The 22,929-nt window shown below is 42.7% G+C and overlaps 1 protein-coding gene across 4 annotated transcripts in view; it reads left to right on the top strand.

The window, feature by feature from the left end:
* Rapgef2 (Rap guanine nucleotide exchange factor 2) overlaps window positions 1–22,929 on the top strand; it is a 222,272-nt gene that overhangs the window by 24,521 nt on the left and 174,822 nt on the right. Inside the window, exon 1 of one of the 4 annotated variants that reach the window (XM_063281809.1) lies at window positions 2,003–3,346. The exons of the other annotated variants lie outside the window; for them this stretch is intronic. The gene's annotated coding sequence lies outside the window, so the exon portion shown is untranslated. Of the gene's footprint in view, window positions 1–2,002; window positions 3,347–22,929 lie in introns of those variants that run through there. 4 annotated transcript variants of the gene reach the window in all.

Here is a 22,929-nt window from a genome sequence, read left to right as displayed (position 1 = left end):
TTCTGTCCATTTTCCCATTCTGGGCATTTCATGTGCATGGAATAGCTTAGCCTGTTTTATAAAATGAGCAGCAAGTTTCCTTGAAGTGTCTACTATAGGGCACACATCGGCAGTTTATTCCTTTTAAAAGACAAATAATATTTCAGTGTACGAATATACTATATTTTGTTTATCCATACCTCAGTCGATGGGCATTTGGGTTATTCCTACCTTTTGGCTCATAGAAATAATACTACAAACATTTGTGCCTGAATATGCATTCTTAATGGTTAGTGATTGGGTGGGCTGCCAGTGGTAGAGGTGTGCTTAGCATGTCTGAGACCCTAGTTTTGATGTTCTGTACAGAAAAACGGGGAAATTCATGATTGATTGTGAGAACCTTCTTGTGGATCTGTATCTTGTCTGTGAACGTCATTTCAGACGTTTGGCCTCTTAATCTCTAACTCTGAAATACATTCTGGTTTACAGAGAAAAGTTGCCAAGATGATACAGAGGTCCATTATGCCTGTTACACAGTTTTTCTTCTGTTAATGCTTTAGAATATATTTTTCAAAAGAAAGAGATTAATATTAGGCTGATAAGTACTGTTACATTAAATTATAGACTTTATTTGTCATTTACTGGCTCTTCGGGTAAAGGTTTGTGAGCTGGCCACCGTCCTTCTGGGATGTGGCTGCTGCTAGGTTGCTGGTGCCTCAGTGGACAGCCAGTTTCACCCCTGTGTGAATATGGCAGCACTAATTGAACTCAAGAGGCTCGTTACTAACAAAATAGAAGCACAAGGTTGGAGGGTGGGAGGTAGGGGCCACTGAGGGGGGTTGGAGGGAGTTAATAGTGGACGGTTTTGATCAAAATATATTGTATATAGGTACAGATTTTTCAGCAAATAGGTAAAATATTATTTAAAAAACATTTGGGAGGAGTATACCTTGCAGTGGGAGGCAGAGGCAGGAGGATTGCTAGTTCCAAGCTAACCTGAATTATACAGTGTTACCTCATGTTAAAAGTCAAAACCAAGGGACTGGGGATTTAGCTCAGTGGTAGAGCGCTTACCTAGGAAGCGCAAGGCCCTGGGTTCGGTCCCCAGCTCCGAAAAAAAGAACCAAAAAAAAAAAAAAAAAAAAAGTCAAAACCAGAAATACTGGGTGTTTTTCCTTGATTTTGATATTATTTCTTTATTCTTAATGCAACTTTGTTATTAGATGAAAGGCTACTTTAAAAAACAGTTGTTTATATAGACGTATGTATGTATGTATGTGTGTGTGTGTGTGCGTGTGTGTCTTTGTGTTTGCCTCATGTGTGTGGGTGCCCAAGGAGGCCAGAGGAAGGTGTTTGATCTCTTGGAGCTAGAGTTACAGATGATTGTGAGCCACTTAACATGGGTGAACCAAACTCAGGTCCTCTGGAAGAGCAGCAAGTGCTCTTAACCACTGAACCATCTCCCTAGCCCCTAAAGGCCAGTTTTTAATAAAAAAACATTATATTATTATTATTATTATTATTATTATTATTATTATACTTATATAGGTGGTTTTCCTACAAGTGTGTCTGTGTACCACATGCATACATGGGGCCCATATTTGACAGAAGACAGTGTCAGATCCTTCAGTACTGGGGTTATAGACAAACTGCCACACGGGTGCTGGGAATAGAATCTGGGTCCTCTGGAAGAGTGGAAAAATTTCTGCAAAAACAATTTTATTTGTAGCAGAATTATTATAGATTATAATGTTTTAAGTCAAAACAAATCTATACTTTAAATGTTGATTTAAATGGCTTAATATTAAAGGTTTGCAGTTTTCTTCACGATGCAGTCAGTGAATTGTGTTCTAAAAGTTGGAAAAGAAACCCATATATTTCTCTCATACACCTTGGCTTTTGTCAGTGTATTCTTTTTTTTTTTTTTTTGGTTCTTTTTTTTCGGAGCTGGGGACCGAACCCAGGGCCTTGCGCTTCCTAGGTAAGCGCTCTACCACTGAGCTAAATCCCCAGCCCCTTGTCAGTGTATTCTTAAGAAAATGTTTTCTTGTTGAATAAATATTCTGTGATGTGACTTTGACACCTCAGGAGATCCATGGTAAACATGAGGCTGTGGGGCACACTGAAAGGACCTAAGGGGCTTGGGAGTGCAGCTCAGTGGTACAACATGTGCACAGCATGCATGATGACCTCTGCTCAACCCCCAGCACACGTATAAAAACCATTTAAGATTGGTGTTGGGGAAGGAAAGAGTCTGGCCTGGAACATTTGGTACTAAACCCAGACATTTTAAAATTTTTTTCCTTTACTGTGAATGCCACTACAGAAGTATTTGTGCCGAGGCGGATGGTAGTAAATATTTGCTACTCCTATGAGTTATTATAACATAAATCGTTTAAAAGTGTTCACAGGGGGGTTTCCTTTGTGCCGTGTTTGGTAGCTGCTGAGAATACAGATGTGAGTCAGAAGGCCTGTTGTGCCTAGTGAGGCAGCCACATCTGCATGACGTGAGTCGTCTGCAGATGCTAAGCACTGTGGAGACAGTGCGTGGTACAAAGTGGTCTTTGGATGAGGATTGAGTGCCAAGGGAGCCTCATGGACAGAGAGCACAGAGTCTGGTGTAGGGATGTCCAGGTGGTCTCTTGCCTGATAAAAAATGGGGCTAGGCAGTGGGTAGCAGATGGGAGACAGTGACATTGCTGATGTATGGGGTCTGATTATGAAGAGTTTTACAGACTTTGTTGGTAGAACCATTGGCAGGATCTTGGTGATCTTGGTGAACTGCTAAGTGAGAAGATATCAGTAGGAAACGACAGCATAGGGATGCTTATGTGCTGTCTCAGTTAGGGTTTTACTGCTGTGACCAGACACCATGACCAAGGCAACTCTAGTGAGGACAACATTTCATTGCAGCTGGCTTACAGGTTCAGAGGTTCAGTCCATCATCATCAAGGTGGGAGCGTGGCAGCATCCAGGCAGGCATGGTGCAGGCAGAGCTGAGAGTTCTACATCTTCATCTGCAGGCTGCTAGGAGAAGACTGGCTTCCAAACAGCTAGGAAAGAGTCTTAAAGCTCATGCCCATAGTGACACACCTACTCCAACAAGGTCATAGCTATTTTAACAAGGCCACACCTCCTAATAGTTCCACTCCCTGGGCCAGACGCATACAAACCATCACGTGTCCTGATAAAGTTGCCCTTGTGACAGCAAATAGGACAAACAAGAGGGTCACTTGTGGATATGTAACGGAGTCAGTGCAGACAAGGATACTAGATTTGGGTGTGAGAGAAAGATGGCTTAAGAAAGACAGACTTGGTGAACGGACGGACGTGCAAAGCACTGGAGAAGTGGCCTTTCCCAAATCAGGTGGGATGATGGTAAACCAGTTCAGTTAAGTAGAATCTGGGACTCTTCTTCCTAGTCTGAAGAGAACTGGTTAGGAATGTGATTGGGAGTTTACTGGGCTAGAGACTTAAAGCCTTTTAAGTCAGACCTGGCTTCTGCTCATCCTTAGAGAGGTCATCTCAGAGTGACGTGGTGTGTGGCAGTGCAGAGTGTGACGTGTGTGAGGCTGACTAGAAGTACAAGTGTAAGCATTGTTATGTGCAGTTTTCATCTTATCCTCAGTTCTGGTTGTTGAAGGGCACATCTGTCACTGTAAGTGAGCTTGTGTAAGATAAAATGCAACTTTACTGAATCATGAGAAAGTATGGGGACCCTGGTTGAGCTGACCTTTCTGGAGCCAGAAGGCTTGTAGAAAGGTTAGCATGCTGCTGAGGAACCGGGGAAGACGCTGGTTTAATCCAGGACTGCTTGTTCTCAGCAGCTCTTGGTCTTCAGTGCTTGGGCTGTGTGTGAAATTGGATTTCTGTGCACTACAGGTTGTTTCTAATTTAGAGAAGTGATGGTTTTGGTAGCAACTCTTTAGCTGTGTTAAATGCACCTGGAAATCCCTTCTAATGTATTATTTAACGCTGTTTCAGGACTTAGGTTGGTTCAGGAGATGTACTGTGTTGGTCTGTGTAGGTTACCATTGCAAAAATGTCATAAAGTGGTTGACTTAAACAACAGAAATTATTGTCTCCCAGGTTTTTGGATACTGGATCCTCATGCAGGGATCTGGCCAGTTCATGTTGTGGAGAGGGCCTTTGGCCTGGTGTGTGGACTGCTTCTTTTTGTGTAGGGTACGTCCTCTTTCCTTTGCTTGCAGGTGGATGGAGGGAGGAAGTGTGGGAACAGGTTTTCCAGTGTTTTTCCAACAGAACAATAACTCTACTGAGCGACTATCACATTATCATGATCTCAGATTTCCCCCCTCAGGTTCTACCTCCATGAATGGTCACCTCAGATATGGTTGTCCAGTCAGAGCTTCAAAGAAATGGGAATTATAAATGCCATGGTAGCAGTTTTAAATATTGGGGTTCTTTAACATTCCCTACTTGTGAAAGTGAACAAGTGGCATTTTTTTTAGGGGTTCATACTTAGGTGTTCTTCTAGGAAAGGGAAGTGAGTTAGTGGAAAATGACGCAGTGGTGTCCTGGGCAGGCACTCTCAGTTTCTGAAATGCTCGTGGAACTGTTCAACTGTAATTAGCATTCCGTTACTGTGCTGGAGTCTTAAGTTCTTAAGTAGGGTAAATGTACCCACATACAGAGTCAACTGTTGTTAATTTGCATAGCATTTTCATGTTGTAATTGGCCTTCACACACACTGAGTTACTAATTAGTATAATCCTGATGACTATAGTTTAATTTTATCACAGAATGTAGCTTGTTACATCAACTCTAAGTTTTCTCTGGGGACATACTTTTGTCCAACTCTCATTTGAAATAGATTTTTTTTTTCCCTCACATACATCCTGGTTATGGTTTCCCCTCCCCTTACTCCGGGAGAGATACTTAACAAGGGATGTTTGTTCTTAGGGGTTTGTCGCTGTTTAATCTCACTCAATACCCTGCTGGAACGAGTGCCCAATCTCATCCGGGATGGGTAGAGATGGGCTCACCCCACTACACATGCGCAGAGATGTAAAATGTACATGTGTCCATTAAAACATCTGAAACCAGGCACACAAAGTATTTCCTCTTTTTGTTTTTGTCTGTCTGTCTTTCTGTCTTTCTGTCTTTCTTCCTTTTTTTTTTTTTGACAAGAATTTATGTGTATTAGACTGGCCTGGTGTGGTGTGTTCTAAGGATGAACTGATCTTGTTGCCACCTCCCAATGGCTGGGATTACAGCCCCTGCCATTGTACCTGGTTTGAAGTGTTACACTTGTCATAGAGAGTAGGAAGGGAGACTTCATATTTTAGTGTCCCAAGCTAAAGTTGTGCGTGCGTTTGAAATGCAGGCAGGTGTGTGAGAGGAGGGAGCAAAGCCGCACACCTGGTCACACCCTGGTGCAGCCTCTGAGTAATGGGGCTTCAGCCTTGTCTGTAACATTAGAATTGGTTCATATGCATTGAAATGATACCTGTTTACTCATCACAAATTTATTTCAAAAATAAAAGGAAAATAGAGAGGGCCAGATATTGTAAAGGTTTCATGAAATAGAGTATGAAGCTCTTGATACATCTGGTCAGGCAGCAGCTTTTAGTGACTCAAATTATCCAGCTTTAAGTCTCAATGACAGAGTTCTAGGGCAGATACATTTGTACACTTGAGACCCCTTGCCACATGCTAAGCACTTGTGAAACATATCTGTGTGCTAGGAACCGAGATCGTAGCATGGTACAGGGCGCCTGTAGCGCAGGCCTGTGCTTGCAGGATTCCTGCACGATAGTGTGGGCTTGCATTGTGCTGGTGCAGAGGAACTAACAACACCTCAGGATGCAGTTGGACAGCACAAAGAAACTGAAGTGAACTGTTGCCCTGTCTCTGGACTCTGTTCAGTCTTATTTCAGATAACTCTGCAACAGTTTCATGAAGCACATCCTACAAAGTAGAAGCACGTGTAAAGGTAGAAGGCAAGGGAAGAGTTGAGAGAACTTTGAGCCTTGTTTCCTATACCGTCAACCCCCCTCCCTCCCTTTTTTTTAACCTTGCCAGAGATCTAGCTCAGGACACTTGCTACCTAAGATTTCTCCCTCTGAACTACATTGTATCCCACATGGTGGAACACTTACACTTTTTTTTTCCCCTTAAAGGTTTTACTCTGTTAATTCCAAATCCCTAGATGGCAAGGACACTGAATTCAGTAGCATTCTGCCCCTTTCTGTTGGTGCATAAGATGTAAGAGATTTGGTGTCATCAAGCCGGCAGTGAACAAAGCCCAAGGTTTTTGCCAGCTGTAAACAACTCTGCATCCTGTTGATTGAACAGAAATATCTCAGTGAATGTGTGTGTGCTAAAAATAGATTGCTTCAGGTTTTTGTTTTTTTATCAGCATAGGGGTGAAGTCATTGGACAGGAAGAAAGAAATCCGGTAAACAGGGATTGCTGCTGAGGGATGGGATGAAGGGAAGATGGGAGACTTGTGAGAGTGAACTGCAGCTCACGACTCTTCCATCACTGCTGTGGGAGGAGACCTGAGGTTTGCTAGCGCTACACAGTGCAGCTGACAAGATTCAGAAGTTCTTCAATTGATCTCCACAGATTACACAGTTGTGCTTAATTTTAATAGCCTCAGTGTTTACGCTGTAAGGAGATACAGTTCATTTTTTAGTCTTTTTTTTTTTTTTTTTTTGAGACAGGCTTTCTCTGTGTAGCCTTAGCTATGCTGGGACTCTGTAGACCAGGCTGGCCCCAAACTCACAGGGATCCACCTGCCTCTGCCTCCCAAGAGCTGGGATTACAGGTGTGAACCACTCTGACCAGTTTCGTTTGCTTGTCCTTTCTCTCTCCTTTAATTTTTTCAATTTCTTGTATTACATTTATGTGTGTATGCTCGTGTGCATGTGTGAATGAGGCTCTTGTGGAGGTCAAAAGAGAACTTGCAGGAGTTGGTTCCTTCCTTCAATTATGTGGGTCCTGAGAATTGAACTCAGGATGTCAGGCTTGGTGGTTAAGTGTCTGTACTGGCTGAGCCCCCCCACCCCTCTTTGTTTGTTTGCTTCTGTCAACATTGTCTTGTTATGTAGGCAAGGTTGGTCTCACTCACAATCTTCCTGTCTGGGATCACAGGTTTGTGCCATCCGACCTTTTTTCTTTCTTTCTTTTTGGTTATAAAAATACTTTTAATTTAGTGTTGCTAGTAAAGTCTCAGTAGTGAAGTAGCCATCTTTTTTTTTTTTTTTTTTTTTACTGTTCAAGAAGGTTGGGAAAGTGGCAGGTGAGATACTTAAAAAGCGATTTGTCTTCCCAGAAATCAAGCAAAAGGCCAGGAAAAAAAAAAAAAAAATCAAACCCTGAGACATCTTTCACTCTGGAGCAGCTGTTTTTGGAAGTTTCATATTAATCCCAGTCATGTTGCCATTTCTAAAATAACTTTGTGATGTGTCTCTTGTAATCATCAGATGCTAGGTTGTTGGGAACAGCTTCACGTGTTAAAAACACCAGCAGTTCAAGATCTGCTGCAGTCTGGGGAAACAACTGGATAAATAGGGTGGTAGTGTAGAGTACTGTTGTAATCGTGGGGAAGCTCCGTGGTCAGAGTCAGCCCCAGTAGATGAGATAGAAAACAGTGTAAGAGTGCTTTACTGTCAGGCTGGGAGGAGGGAGTCAGCTGAGAGAATGTCATTTCGTTGTTTAAAGAAATCGGCAAGCATTGCTGTTGAATCAGTGCACACGTAAGCCTTCCCTCCACACAGCAAGAATATCTAAGTACTCAAGACCGTTTTAAAGCAGTATGAAGAATGACTCCCTACTGTGTGCCCACTCTCTAGCACCCTTTCACATACTTGAGGAAGTCTCATGATGCTACTCACTTGCTTAATCACCTTTTCTAGGCAAATGTGATCACTCTGTGTATGTGGCTTTTACCTTTAGTATCGCTGTGCACTGACTCAGAGGTCAGCCTCCTACTGACCGATGCTGTGTGGCCTTCCTCTGCATGCATGTTGCTCTGGCAGTCCGTAAGGTGGACTGTTAAAGACTTTCACAGACTCTGAGTCTCCGTACAAATACTGATATGTGGATATCACCATGTACGTGCACGTATTTGTGGATTGCCTTAGTCTCTGTCCTTTGGAGCCTCATGTTGCTCTGAAGAGACAACATGACCATGGCAACTCTTATGAAAGGAAGCATTTAATTGGGAACTGACTTAGAGTTTAAGAGGTTTAGACCATTATCACATGGCAGGGAGCATGGTGGCATGTAGGTGCTGCAGCAGTATCTGAGACCATCACATCTCATTCATAGAGACAGACACACACGCACACACACATGCATATGCACACAGAGACATACAGACAGAGACATAAGCAGAAGAGAGACACAGAGACATAGAGAGAAACACACAGAGATAGACACTGAATGAATGACTGGGCCTGAAATGGGCTTTTGAAACCTCAAAGTCCACCCCTAAGTGACACTTCCCTCAACAAGGCCGCATTTCCTAATCCTTCTAATCTGTTCACACAGTTCTATTCCCTATGACCCTAACGGTGCATTCTCATTCATACTACATATATTTTGTGAGATGATTATGGATTCAAATCTAGTAGTAGGATTACTGAATGTGTATGCATATATTTGATATTTTGATAGATATTGCCAAATGGCTAATGGGACAAGTAGTACCTATTTATATTTCTGCCAACAGTTTGGAAGAATCCATCCCTGCTTTGAGTTTTTATTAAACTTTCAATTTGGCTGATCTGAGAAATGTTAGCATTTCCTTGATTGTGAGTTTGAATATATTTTCCTATTTTTTACTGGATGGTATTAAAAGGTAATTTCAAGTTTTATTTATTTCACCCAGAAATACCTCTTTTCCTTTTAAACAGAGAACGTTATTAGAACAGTTTTTAAACTGGCCCAATTTGGATTTTTTTTCCTTTGATGTCATTTAGAACCCCACAGATCATAGTAGTATCTTGCTTTACTCCTTTCTTTTGCTATGGTCAGAAGATAATTGATTTTTTTTTTTTAACTTTGACAAGTGAAGACCATTTTCTCAGATATATTGGAATTCAGTAGATTTCTGATGAAACCAATAAGCAGTTTATTTTGAAAATAAATTATGGGATGGAAAATCCTACAGGCACATTGGCAAGTGGTTTGGGGCAGATGATCAAATATTTCAGTTCCATGTCTACATTTCGTGAGTCAGTTTCACACAACAGCTGCTGTGGGGGAAGGGCTGACTTAACTAGAATACTTTAGGATTCGTTCAAAAATTGAAAAGAAATGTATTTGGTTACTAAGCGGTGAAGCGTATTGCTTAATAAATAAGAGATCATTTAAAACAATTCTATAGTTTTGTTTTTTTATTTTCAGTATTTTAAAATAGTTTTCTGTCTTATCAATTGTAGTACTTGATAACAGTTTCTGGCTTCTGTCTCGTGCCAGGGCGTGTGTTAGGGTTCTGTGCAGTGGTCATCACCACCGTTCAGAGGCTAGGAAGCACAGTGGTTGGTCAGGCTGCCACAGTGTGCAGAGGTGGGACTCGTGGACAGACCCAGCCAGGCGTGGTGCTATAACTCTGTAATCACAGCACATGACTGGTTGAGGCAGGAGGCTAGTGTCAATTCCATAGTGAGATGTTGTCTCAAAGAACAAACCAATAAATTAAACCCAAACCAAAATGGTTTTCAGGCATTGTGAGAATGGATCCAAAGAATAGGGAAGGGTGTAGATTTTTTTTGTTCATTGAGCCTATTTTATTAACATAGATACGTATTTGCTGTGAAAACAAGAATCCTTACACAATTTTTAATAATTCAGGAGGATTTTTTTCCTTCCTATTTCTATTTCCCCTAATCTTCCTATTTCCATTTTGCCTAATTTTGCTTTTGAAAAATGTTGGTGTTTGTTCTACTCTTAGTGTAAGCCTCTCTGTGTAGTCTTGGGTGGTGGGTGTCTGTGGGATACAGTACATCAAGCTTTGTTTAGGGAGTTGGGGAGTTAGCTCAGTGGTTAAGACCACTGCTGTGCATCTGAGAGGACCAGCGTTTGGAGCCCTACAACCCTCATAAAATGTTCAGTGTGTGAATGCCCACGTTTTACCCCAGCGCTTGGACGGAAGAGACAGGGGACCCTGGGCCACCCTGACTGGCAAGACTAGCTGAGTGGGCGAGCTGTGGGTTTCGTGAGAGACTGTGACTTGGTAAATAGAGTGCAGTGTGATTGAAGAGGACACCCGATGGCAGCCTCTGCCCTCCGCTGGTTTCCTGTGCCACACACAGACTGTTCTGTGTGAGGAGCTTATGCTGTGTCATCAGTGTGGTTACCTCAGTCACTGCAGCTCTGGCAGACACTATGTCTTCATGAAACTGATTATCAGGGAGCTTTTCCAAGGTTGTAAGGATGACTTTTTAAAAACAATTGTTTCCTCTTTTTTGGGGGGGCAGGGGTGGGGTACTGTGTCACAATGTAGCCCAGGGTAGCTTTGCCCTGAGTCAGTCTTCCTTCCTCTACCCTCCAAGTGCTGAGATTTACAGGCTGCACCACAGCACGCAGGGCCTCTGCATGTTCAGTAAGCCTGCTCCCAGCCGAGTTGGTTTTAAGATTAATACGTATATACTAAGTATGTACTATGTCTGAAATCCTGTGTTAGATTGTGGCTATGAGTTTATAAATGATTCAGGGGACACCTTAACTTTCATGCATTCATATTAGGTACAGAATGCCAAATGTTGAAGAATAATTAAATGGTCATTGGCATATTTCTTTACCCAAGGTGGGATTGTATTAAATCCCACTGTTTCTTTACTAGTTCATCCTTGTGCTCTGGACCCTTCAGGACACCAGAGGCCTTCGGTGCCTTGTCTCCTCAGGCGGCTGACTCTTCTGACCTGTGCTTTCCTTGATAACTTAGGATTAGTGGTAGATATCCGTCCTTTGGCCTTTCTCTGATGTTTTCCTCCTAGTTGGGCGCTCCTGAGACCACAGATACAAAGAACCACTTCCGTCACATTGTTGGTGCAGACCTTGGTTGCTGGCTGAGTTAGCACTTGTCAGGCCTCTTTCAGAACATGCCCTGACTGGAGCTTCTGTTCTTTGGATACAAGTCTCTCAAGGGGCTGGGAGTTAAGCTTCCTTCCTGGAGGGAGGGTGGAGCATCCGTGCAGACTGTAGTACTGTATTTGAATTCTGTGAACTGGACTCTAGTCACGGCACGGTGACTCCTTGACTTGTTACATTCCATGGTATTTCTCATTCTCCCAGCGGGGTTTAGAGCCCCTTCAGCTCATTCCTGTGCACACATCCCCTTGTTCTTCTGCTGCTGTTAAGTGTTGTGGGCTCATTCTCTAGTCCAACCCTAGAACCAAGCAGTTCTGGAAAGAAGTCAGGTTCTTTACAGCACCAGGGAGCAGGAAGTGTTGTTTCTTCTGGGATGCTCCTTCTAGCACCTCTCACAGAGCCAGAAACAAAGTGCACAGACTGACACACGCTAAGTGTAGTCGCTTGTGCTATCAAGGCATGCATGACACGCTCTTATTTTTAGTTCTGTGCTGACAGATAGCTAGTTCAGGTGGGTAAGTACTTGTCATTGAACTGTATTCCCAGGCAGTGACTGGCACTTTTGAAGCTTCCCCAGATCATTCTAATCTGGAACTTAGTCTGAGGACCTCATTTTACAGACAACACAGATGAAAGATTTACTATTCAGTCAGGTAATATTGGAGGATGCATTATTATTAAATACTAAAATCAGTGTGTGTGTGTGTGTGTGTGTGTGTGTGTGTGTGTGTGTGTGTGTGTGTGTGTGAATGAATGTTTGTGTGCATGTGTTGTGTGGTAAGGGGCCAGGAGAGGCAAAGTCAGGATTTGGCTAGTAGTCTTGACTAGCTGTGAACTTATGATGCTCCTGCCTTAGCCTCTGACTTTCAAGTGCTAGGTGATAGGTGTGCACTACCATTCCTGGCTGTGTATGACATGGCTTAGTAATTTAGACTAGAGGGGTCCTTTTTCTTTAGATCTCTTTTCTTTAAACTGAGCCTCCAGTGGCTTTATGTGGTGAGGAACTGTCAGCACACAGCGGGGTTGAGCTTTTCCTGGCATGTACAGCATTCCCTCCTCCAAACCCGGACATTGAATCTTGCTGTTTCTTTAAAAAAGGATCTAGACTTTAGAAGCAATTGTAGGGTGTTCCAGGAAGGGTGCTATGTAAACTTATAAGTAAAGGATTAATTTTAAATGCAGTTGAGAATTAGCCAACCTTATGAAAAGGTGAAGACATTTCAGTATTATGTGGAAGGAAGGGTATATGTTAGCTGTTAGTTTAGCATAGGAGGGAACAAAGAACTGTGCTTTAATTGTTAAACTGTTCCTAATCCTCTCAGTCCCTAAGTACTGAAGCCAACACGGGCATGCACACTGGCTAGTAGAGAAAGACTGACCTTTTAGTAGATGGTGCTTTACTCCTTTAGACGGTAGTGTCATTAGTAAGGTGGGACTATTCTAGCTCTAGGATCTTAGGATTCCACTGCTATTAATACATGACATTATAATTTAGCAGTCCAAAGGACCCAGGATTCTGGGTAGGACACTGTCAGTCTGTGGTAGGCAGGTAGGATTTAGCAAAGACAGTAACAGTAGCTGGTCGCTTACTGGAACCTTTGCTGTGTGGCTCTTCCTCTGCAACAGCTCTTGGTTCTCTAAGGCGGAGAGGAAGCACACAGGCACAGCTCAGGAAAGCATTTTTATATATTTGGAGTCAGGTACAGAGAGGGATGGGTGAATTGGCTTAGGCTCTTAGAGAAGATAGGACTCTAGATTCTGTCAGGTTCTTTGATGCTTAAGAATTCTACATTTGGGCCAGGGAGATAACTCCAAAAGTAAAGACAATTGCCCCCAAGTTGACCCGTGTTCAATCCCTGAGCTCCACATGGTGGAAGGAGAGAACTGACTTGAAGTTTTCTCTGACCTTCACATGTACTGTGGCAAGTGCATATACCTGAACGTGTGCACCCCTCCCCCAAAATAGAAATTAGTGTCAAGAAGAAATTGTGCATTAGACCAAGTGATGGAGACAAGTTCTGCTTTGGTAGAAATTAGTGGTGGGAGTATGAAGGTGATCTCAGAATCACAGGTTCATTTTGTTTGTCCATAAACACATAGTGTATAAACCTCTTTCTTGGTTTGTAAGTATATATAAGCGTGTGTGTGTGTGTGTGTGTGTGTGTGTGTGGTTACAGATGTGTGTGTACATGTGTGTATATGTATATGGAGGATGCAGTCTGAGTTGCTGTCCACCTTTTTGGTTTTGGTATAGCATTTCTCTTTAGCGTGGAGCTTACAGATTTTGCTAGATTGATTGAACAATAAACCCAGGGATGCTCCTGTCTCAGCCATCCCTCAACTGACTTTAAAGAAGAAAAATGTAAAGACATCTGTTAATTATATACCATAATGAGTTTCACTGTGATGTTGTCCTGCGTGTATCTTGATCATATTTACTCCCCACTCCCATTACTCTCTTGTCTCCCTCCCATTAGTCCTGCCCTCTTCCCAACTTGCCTTTCTTCATTAGAGCCTTATAAAATGTGTGTGACCCAGTGAGTTTCCTTAGAGTTGTTTACAGGATCGTGGACAGCTTCTCAGTAGTTACACTACTGCAGCAAGCATGTTTTCCCCTCAACTGTGAACTTCATATAAATCCTCCCAGAGGGGTGGGGTCCTGTGAGCTTTGCTCTTTTCATGAGATCACAGCAGCTGAGGAGTGTACCAGTCCCCATGCTTGGAAGTCAGTGCTCTCTGCCCCTCTCTTCTCCCTTTCCTGAAGTTCTTATATACATCCATTTCACTCTTTTTTCTGCCTTGTTCCCTGACCCTTAAAAGTGTGATGCAAGTGTTCCATTTATAGTAGGACATTTAACTAATGTAGCCTCAGACCTTGGACCAGTTTTGAGTCTCTGCTGCTTCTGCTGACCATGGCAGAAAGAGCTTCCCTGGCCCAAGCTGACAGCAGCACTAACTCAGGGTCATAAACACAGTTATCTAGAAGACAATCACATGATCATTCTGGGTCCATTCAGCAAAACTACACCCAGCTTCCCATGACCTCCTCGGCCATAGGTTTCTGATTGGATTTATATAGTACCAGACATGAAATCCCCTGCGTGGAGAAGGCACCAGATACAGTTGGAAAGTGTTGATGACTCCATTACGGACTTGCCACTGTTGCACTAGTGGGTTCCTCTTACCAGGGCTACTCTTACTCCATATTGTTGCACACAGGCCAGGTGTCCAAGTAATACTGTTGCTAACTTCCCTCCCCCGCAGCCTGCATACCACCTTTCAGTGCTGCACTTTTCAATGCTGGGAGAGCTAGCCACTAGGGAGGAAGCTTCCAAACCAGTTCCTGCTCCATATCCCTAGGTCCTCCACCAAGGCGGATATGCCTGGCTTTTTAAATGTAGGTTCTGGGAATTGAACTCAGGTCTTCATGCTTGAGCAGCAAACACTTTACTGAGCCATCTCGAAGCCCCATGTAAACCTCTTCTCAGTAGCTTGTGCATTGAAAGCACTGATGTTCAGGTGTGAAGCAATAGTGGATATTTATTTATTTTTTTAAACTTTAGATTAAGAACACCTATAACTTCCATAATGTAAACCCCAGAAATTAACACAGAAGACTTTGGGTATAACTACTAGGATTCTCAGACTGGATATATGACCGTAGTCTGTAGTGAATCTGGTGAGGCTTGTTGTTGTTTGGAATCATACATCGGTGAGAAGAAGCTGAGAGACTTAGCATTTGAAGCCCAGTATAAACTTGTTTTAGTTCATCCAATTCACTCTGAGGTATATGTGATATTTTGTGTGTATATCGCTATCGGCACCTCAGGGAAATTAATAAATTATGTCTTAGGCATGTACTACTCCAAATAACAATAGTTTTTTTTTTAAACAAAGAGATGCTATATAAAAACAGACACTGTCTTGATATTTTGGTTATGAGTTCAGCCTTATGAGAATCATCTCTCCAGCTCCACAAAACAGACATTATCTTAAAAATTATTCTCTAAGTGGATTCCCTCTCCCACACAACACCATGGTTATTCTAAGACCTAGCATGCAGACTAAAGGTCAAAGAGAAGATTTAGGAAGTTTCATTTAGCACTGGTCACTTTTTTTTTTTTTTTTTTTTTCCCGGAGCTGGGGACCGAACCCAGGGCCTTGCGCTTGCTAGGCAAGCGCTCTACCACTGAGCTAAATCCCCAACCCCAGCACTGGTCACTCTTAAGTCAGAGTTAAGCCTAACTAGAGGAAACCCACAGCATTGACAGTAGGTTGTGAAGAAGGTTCGAGGGCCAAATCCTGGTGCTTAGTGTTGGTTACAGGATTGAAAAGAAAATAGCACTTGCTGCTCAGGGGCTTCTGGAAACTGCTGTTCTCCTGCCAAGGAGCTTCCAAGTCCACGAAGCTCTGGAAAGAGCACCAAGCCCAGTGTCTAGCTGCATGGTAAATCTCAAGCACTCATTTTCTTTCTGCCTAAGAAACACAAAAACTGCTAAAGGCATGGCGGGTGAAAGTCCTCTCCAGGAGTTTTAGTTTTATGTTTTGATTGACAGTCAACCGCTTACACATCTCTCTGTTTGCTTTCCCTTGTTTTGACAAGCATAGGACAGCAGTTCTCAGCTGCGGGTCATGACCCCTCTGGGGGTTGCATCTAGATATTTACATTATGTTGATAATAGTAGCTGAATTACAGTTATGAAGTAGCAGCAGAATACTTTCTGAGGAACTGTATTTAGGGGTCTCAGCACTAGGAAGGTTGAGAATCACTGGAAGTTCAGCACTTCCTAGACTCTAGGAAATTAAGAAAAAATGAACGTTTTGGCATTTCTTCTGTGTGGCCTTGACCCAGAGTGGAAATATCCATCAGTGTATGCTGTCTTACTCAGAGTTAATGCAAAGGGCTGAGCAAAGAAGAAGTCCCAGGTAGGGAGAGGCGGTGCTGCCTGTGTCTGGTGGGGCGTGACTGGGCATTATTTAGTTGTTCCCTACCTGAGTCAGTGCAGTATTGATGTCAGGAGAGCTTCCTGGAATCCACGTGTGCGATACTGAATGAGGCAGGAAAGTTCCTTGGGTGCCTTTTCATACTTTTCAGGGGCAGAAACCAGGGTGCAGGCAGGCCTGGGCTGTGACTGATTAGTAAATGCACCCAGTGCCTCACAGGACACTCACTCTTAAAGTAAGAGCAGTGTGCGATTTGAGAAGCAGTATATTTTATTTGTCATTTATGGTTGCAAAGTACAGAGGATGTGAGATCGGCTTTGGAAATATCACCTTTGTAATGTCATTGTTCTAGAAACCAAGAAAAGTACTCACAGATAAAATACTAGGATTTGTTTTACTCAGGAAACCAACAGTTTTAAGTTATCAGGCCAAATAGTTTTTGTTCATAATTTCTCCTTCCTTGCTCTCTCAAGAATTGGACCTAAATATATCTGTTATCACCAAGTTAGTTATGGCACCCAGTAGGATCAAACTCACAAAAGCCGAGCAGTATGAACATGTGCCTGCAGTATACTGGAGCATCAGAAAGCAGAGGCAGGCCAACCAACAATGCCTGCTTTCAGGTCACAGTTCTCGGTGAAAAAAAATCCACAGTGGGATGTTATGGCCTGCTAGAGAATAAGTACCTATGGGATTGTGTTTATTAGAAATACCGTTATTAGTAAGAAAGAGTTGCCATAGGCAGAAAGCATTCTAAGCCTGGAAGTTGGGCTTGGTCAAAAAGGTTACATAGAATTAAATAACAACAATAACATCCCCAACAACTCCTCAATGGCCAAACATACCAGGATATCCGTGAACTATCAGTCGATGAGTGTTTTAAAGAGGTAGTTCCATTTTTGTGCTGGACAGGACCTGATATATAAGATCTAATTGGAAACACAGGAGTTGTTCTTAACATAGGCAATCTTTAATTAACAGACTCTGGAAGGAAGGAAAGACAGAAATTTTATTCTGGATATTTATATGTTGGAAAGATATAGTTTATGGTAGTGGTTAAGAATGCTAGGTCATCTCCATCTATCACCTGTGTGATTTGGACCAAATTAAAGTCTGAAGTCACATATTTATCTGCAAAATGGAGTGTTGAAAGAGTCTGCTCTTGAGACCCCTCTTCAGAGATCGAGGCCTCTTTTCAAGCAGGCGGCATTTCTGAGTTGAACATCATTGACGCCTTTGGCTGAATTTGGCACTTGGGCTTTACACTACTGAATACATTCACGATAGGCTTGATGGCCCGATGAGAAAGAAGAGTTGCCTAAAAGTAGAAAAAAATCCTAAACAAATAACCTTCATTGTACAAGTTTTTGATAAAAGAGAAAATACTTGTGTTAATTTTCTCTTATTTTTATTTTATTTATTTATTTATTTATTTATTTATTTATTTATTTTTTTCAGAGCTGGGGACCGAACCCAGGGCCTTGCGCTTGCTAGGCAAGCGCTCTACCACTGAGCTAAATCCCCAACCCCCTTAATTTTCTCTTATTATTGATGTTATAGCCACACCCTTTATGTGGCTCTGGGGACGGACCCCAGGGCCCTGTGCAAAGCAGGCAAATGTGCTAAAACTATTCTCAGCTCATGTCTACTTTAAGTATAGTGATGAGACCATGAAATCATTACCCCTTTTTATAAATGTGTCACAGAAACCAAACTCTGAAATCCTGAAGTCAGCTTACTGCCAGCATGCCTCGTGTAGTGTCTCATGCCAAGGTCTGCTTTCCTAAAATGGATAACAGGCACTTAACTGTATTTATTAACAAACACACAGTTAAAAAAATCTGATTTGATGAAGGAAAATCCTGGTATCACAGGGCTACAGCACAAATATTAGTAAGTGCATCAGGGATGCGGGGCCTTTGACAAGGAATCCAGTGATTGCTTCAAAACCTCCTTACTTCCATTTCCCAAAGGAGGAGAGTTAAGCCAATTCTGCTTGTTAAGAATACAGATTCCTGGGGTTGGGGATTTAGCTCAGTGGTAGAGCGCTTGCCTAGCAAGCGCAAGGCCCTGAGTTCGGTCCCCAGGTCTGGAAAAAAAAGAAAAGAAAAGGAAAAAAGAAAAAAAAAAAAGAATACAGATTCCTGGGCCGAAGATCGGTGTTTTAGTAAAGAAGGGCCGAGGAGCTAACTCACAGGGAGCCGATGGCTACAGTGCTCAGTTGCTAGAGGAGGCTTCAGCTCGGCACCAAGCTGGGCTCATTGCTGGAGTTCATTTTGCTTGACTCTTCCGGGTTCTTGGCCTGTTTATTCAAGGTGAAGAAAAGATACTGTGTAGATTCCTCATTCCTGGAATGTCAAGAAACATTTGCAGACACCATGGGGCTAGGACCGCTGCTCTGCCCTTTCCTTGTAGGAGTCTCAGCTGCACAGAACTGAATGAGGGTGAATAAAATGGCTGTGTCGAAATGGTGGATGGTTGAGTGGCAGCTAACACCTGGCATGAAAGCCATCTGCCTGGGTTGTTGCCAAGTAAGCGGGAGAAAGCATCACAGTGTCTGTCACCCTCTGTTGAGGAGCTCCCAGGTTAGGTATTCATTGTGCTCTTTGTGTTATGGCTGAAGTTGGATGCTGATGACGTCCTTCCAGGTTTTGGGTCCAGGCCTTTGATTTTGACCATGTCTGGGAGTCTAGATGAGTAAATAGCTTTGAAAATGTCCCGTCCTGCAGGACAGTCAACGAGAGAGCGTTTTGCAAGACATCATGTGTTGTGCTTGATATCTGTCATCCATTTGTGAAAAGGCGTCCTTCCCTAGTCTTCAGGAGGAGGGTAACCTCCGGAGACAGCTCCCCCCCCCCCACCTCGCACACACATATTTATGTACTGTGTGTACATGTATGTGGTGGTGCACTTGTGTTTCGGGGGTCAGAGGAACAGAGAGAGGAGTTTGTTTTCTCCTTTTACCACGTGTGTCCTGGGGAACAAACCCTGCCTAGTGGCAAGTGCCTTTATCTATCAAAACACCGGGCCAGCCCTTTCCTTCATCCTTTTCTTTGCCTCGCGCAGCTGTTTGCATCATGAGATTTGCATTTAACAAATTCATTAGCTCAGATTCCACTGTATGGCAAATGTGTCTGGGCATCAGTCTTCTTGGGAAAACTTCTTCTGATAAGGGTTCTCATACTGGTATCAGATTAGAGATATTTCCACAAAGACTGCCCACAGTGCTATTTTGTTATCCAAGAGGTCTAGTGCCCACATAGGTACGTACTTACATATGTATGGAATTGAAATTTTCCCCAGTGTTGGGGATCAGGCACTATGTATGATCTTGTATATTTCAAGCTCATCGAACAATTTACTACCAAGTGTCAGCCCACTCTAGCCCATGAGCTATATTAAAATAAATTTTGCTTTAGTTTTAACCACCGAAAAATTGCTCATGTAAATATGACAGAGTAAATTGCACCGATCTGTTTCAAAAGGAGCAGTTCTGAGGAACTGCCTACTTATTTACCAACCTGTCCACCAGTTTCTGCAGTTTATTTTGCCTTTTTGTTAGGTACTTTCTTGTAGCTTGGGCAGTTTTCTTTTTTTTTTTTCTTTCTTTCTTTCTTTTTTTATTTTTCCTTCTACTTTTCAGAATTCAAAAATTCTACAACTTGATCACCACTTAGGAGTGAAATACTTTTAATTGGTGATGGTGTGAATGCTCGAAAGGGCTCTCACCTTACAGCCCAGCAAGCTATTTATAGGGGGAAGCAGCTGTGTCCTTCTCTGCTCAGGATGAACTCCATTGTTCCAGGGCATCAGGTGGATGCACCTGTGGGAAGGTGTGAGGCAGTTACTACACAGACACCATAGTGGGACTTTATTCATCTGTTGGGAAGGAGAGTCCCTTCAGCACTAACATCTAAACTAAAAATATGGCAGTGAACACATTAGTTACACATTGCTTTGTTTCTCTATCTAATCAGATGAGATTACATCGAGGATGTCAGTTTCACAGTGTGGTAGTTTGAATATGTTTGGCCTAGGGAGTTGCATTATTAGGAGGTGTGGCCTTGTTGGAAGAAGTGTGTCATTGTGGGGGTAGGCTTTGAGACCCTCCTCATAGCCATGTGGAAGCCAGGCTTCTAACTCCCTTCAGATGAAGATGTAGAACTCTTAGCTCCTCCTGTGCCAGGCCTACCTGGATGCTGCCATGCTCCCCCCTTGATGATAATAGACTGAACCTCTGAACCTAAAATCAGTCCTGATTAAATGTGGTCCTTTATAAGAGTTGCCTTGGTCATGGTGTCTCCTTACAGCAATGGAAACTTAGACACACACTTAACTACAGAAACATTAAATCAGTGGTTCTCAACTTGTGGGTCAAGACCCCTTTGAGGGCCTCACATCAGATACTCTGCACAGCAGATATTTGCATAACATTTCATAATAGGAGCAAAATTACAGTTAGGAAGTAGCAACAAAATAATTTTATGATTGGAGGTCACTACAACATGAGGAACTGTATTGAAGGCTCCCTGCAGTAGGAAGGTCGAGAACCACTGTGTTAAATTGTATTCTATTCAGTTCCCATTAACAACTAAAAGCTGTGTTTTTATGGAAAAGGTCAGTATATTTAGGGAAAGCCAGGCATCATGCTTCCCATGTCACGTTTTAATCTTAGTTTTCTACCAAACCCAGGGACCCTCTGTGGTTCATTTTATAGAGAGATGATATAATTGCCCAAGGTCAAAGCACTGATACGTCCTAGGGCTAAGTCTTTCTGATTTTAAATTCCATCTCACAACACAGGTTACAAGTATTGATTGGCTGGAGCCTCATTTATTTTCATTAGCAAGCACGAAGAGAGTGTATTTTCATGCCCATTACATAGTTTGTCAAGTATATGCTCTTAATATGATACCCATCTGTCTCTTTCTGTGTGTCAGGTTTGAACGGCTCTGTGTAGCGTGTGTCCAGTAGTGAGCGCAGAAGGCAGAAGAAACAGCTTCTTTCCTGTTTTGCTCTGTTGCATTTTTATCGTGTTAATTCTGTGTGGTCAGTACTAATGGGCCTGGAAGTAGCCTGAGTTTGCAGATTTTGACTGAAGACATCAGCTCTTGGCCACGTCTAATGGAAGTAGGTCAGAGAGCTGAACTGGGAGAGAAGAGGATGTAGCAGGCTAGGACAGTGTCCTTGTCTGGTAGTTAATAATTCTTGGGTAAAGCATGAATCACTTTTTTTATGCTGCATTCTAAATACTCTGAGATGTTTTGAAATGTATGAATTGTTTTTGGGAATTGAATGTTCAACATGCCTTAAAGCTTGTTAGTAAAACTGAACATTAGTGAGAGTTCTGTGGTGCTGTCTTTAGGAAGCCTGTGATGAGCACACATCTTAACTGTGTTTGGGAGTAGTTCTCTTCAAGCGTTGTCTCACATGTCTTTGTAATCCCTTGGGGTTTCCTTCTGTGAAAGTGCTCTCTGAATCGAAGGGAGAGTTCTGCGGTGGTGGTTGGAGTGATTTGCTAACTAGAGCCATATGTAATTGCTTATCTTCATATGTATTAAATTTGACTGGTGATGTGGTTGGGTTGGGAAACAAGAATGGCGTTCTTTGAAGGGCCCTAGCTTTTGCTTTTAATAGAGTTCAAACTGTTTTCTTTCTTTTGAGATACATGGTAGTTTAGACTATCTTCTCAATCTAGTCTAAGCTTATTGTCTCTTAGAGTACGGACTATAAAATTCTGAAGAGAAAATACCAGAGGACACAGTGTACAAGCAACTGTCAACACTGTATACTACTCATTTGTACGGCCTCTTGAACAGTTTATTTTTTCACCTTATTTTTGTGGGGCCTGCTGATTTTTGTTAGGCTTAGTTGCAGGAACCTTAACAGTGCCTGTACTGTTGAAGAAAATGCCTTTCCACCCCCCATCAATCATTGTATGTGTCTTCAGGGAGGGGTGGGTCCCATAAATCCCGCTTCTTTCCACAACAGGCATTGTATTGTGGAGATGATCTTGAACAGATAATTACAGCTGATATGATTTCAGGAGTGCCACGGCCACTGCATTACATCCCTAGTGTTCATGAAAAAAAATATAGTGAATCTTAGTATAAAATTACCTTACTGATGCTAACAGTTAAATTCTTATTAAAAATGGAATTTTTAATTTCCAGGGAAACATGTTTCACGTTAAAGTTACATGCTTTATGTCAGTGTCCTTTTGCACACTGATGAGTGTGGTTCTTGAGCCCACCAAAACGCCAGCCACAGTTGCGGCCACATCTGTCAGAACTGCATCTGAGGTTCTGCTTAGTTTTCTCATTTAATCCTCCCGAGGACTTTGTTCAGTGAGCATTAGACTTACCACCATGTTTCAGGAGAACTCGTTAGGTCAGTAATATAAAGCATCTGAGTGATAGAGCTTTGGGCTGGGCTTAGCTGACTCCGCCTTCTTACCAGTGCTAAAGTGTGCTGTATACCCTTCAAGGTATCTCTTTAGTTGTCTGTTTGTCCGCTCATCTCTCTGTCTGTCCGTCCTTCCTCTCTCCCTCCCTCCTTCCCTTCCTTCCTATTTTGTTCTCCCCCTATGCCCCCCGCCCATGTGCCCGTGTGCATGTATATCCACATTCCCACCTACCGTGGCTTACATGGCTTACGGAGGTCAGAGGACAGTTTACAAGAGTCCTTTCCTTCTACCATGTGGGTCTCGGGGACAGAACTCAGGTCGCTAGGCAGCAGCAGCGTCTTTGCCTTCTGAGCGGTTTCTTTGGTCCATCTTGTTATCTGTGTAATATGTTTTCACCATTGGACAGTAAGGATGGGGAGTCTGTGTGTGGACTTAGAGCCTTCTTTCTGGTGCCCCACCCCACCCCCGCCCCCGGCATCTGTTCCAAATAGAAATTACTTCTGATAGATACTATATCTCATTTTGGACTGTATAAA

The sequence above is a fragment of the Rattus norvegicus genome, chromosome 2 (genome assembly GCF_036323735.1).
Source record: "Rattus norvegicus strain BN/NHsdMcwi chromosome 2, GRCr8, whole genome shotgun sequence".
Taxonomy (NCBI): Eukaryota; Metazoa; Chordata; class Mammalia; order Rodentia; family Muridae; genus Rattus; species Rattus norvegicus.
Note: the sequence above shows the minus strand (reverse complement) of the source record. Positions and strands in the feature narration are given on the sequence as shown.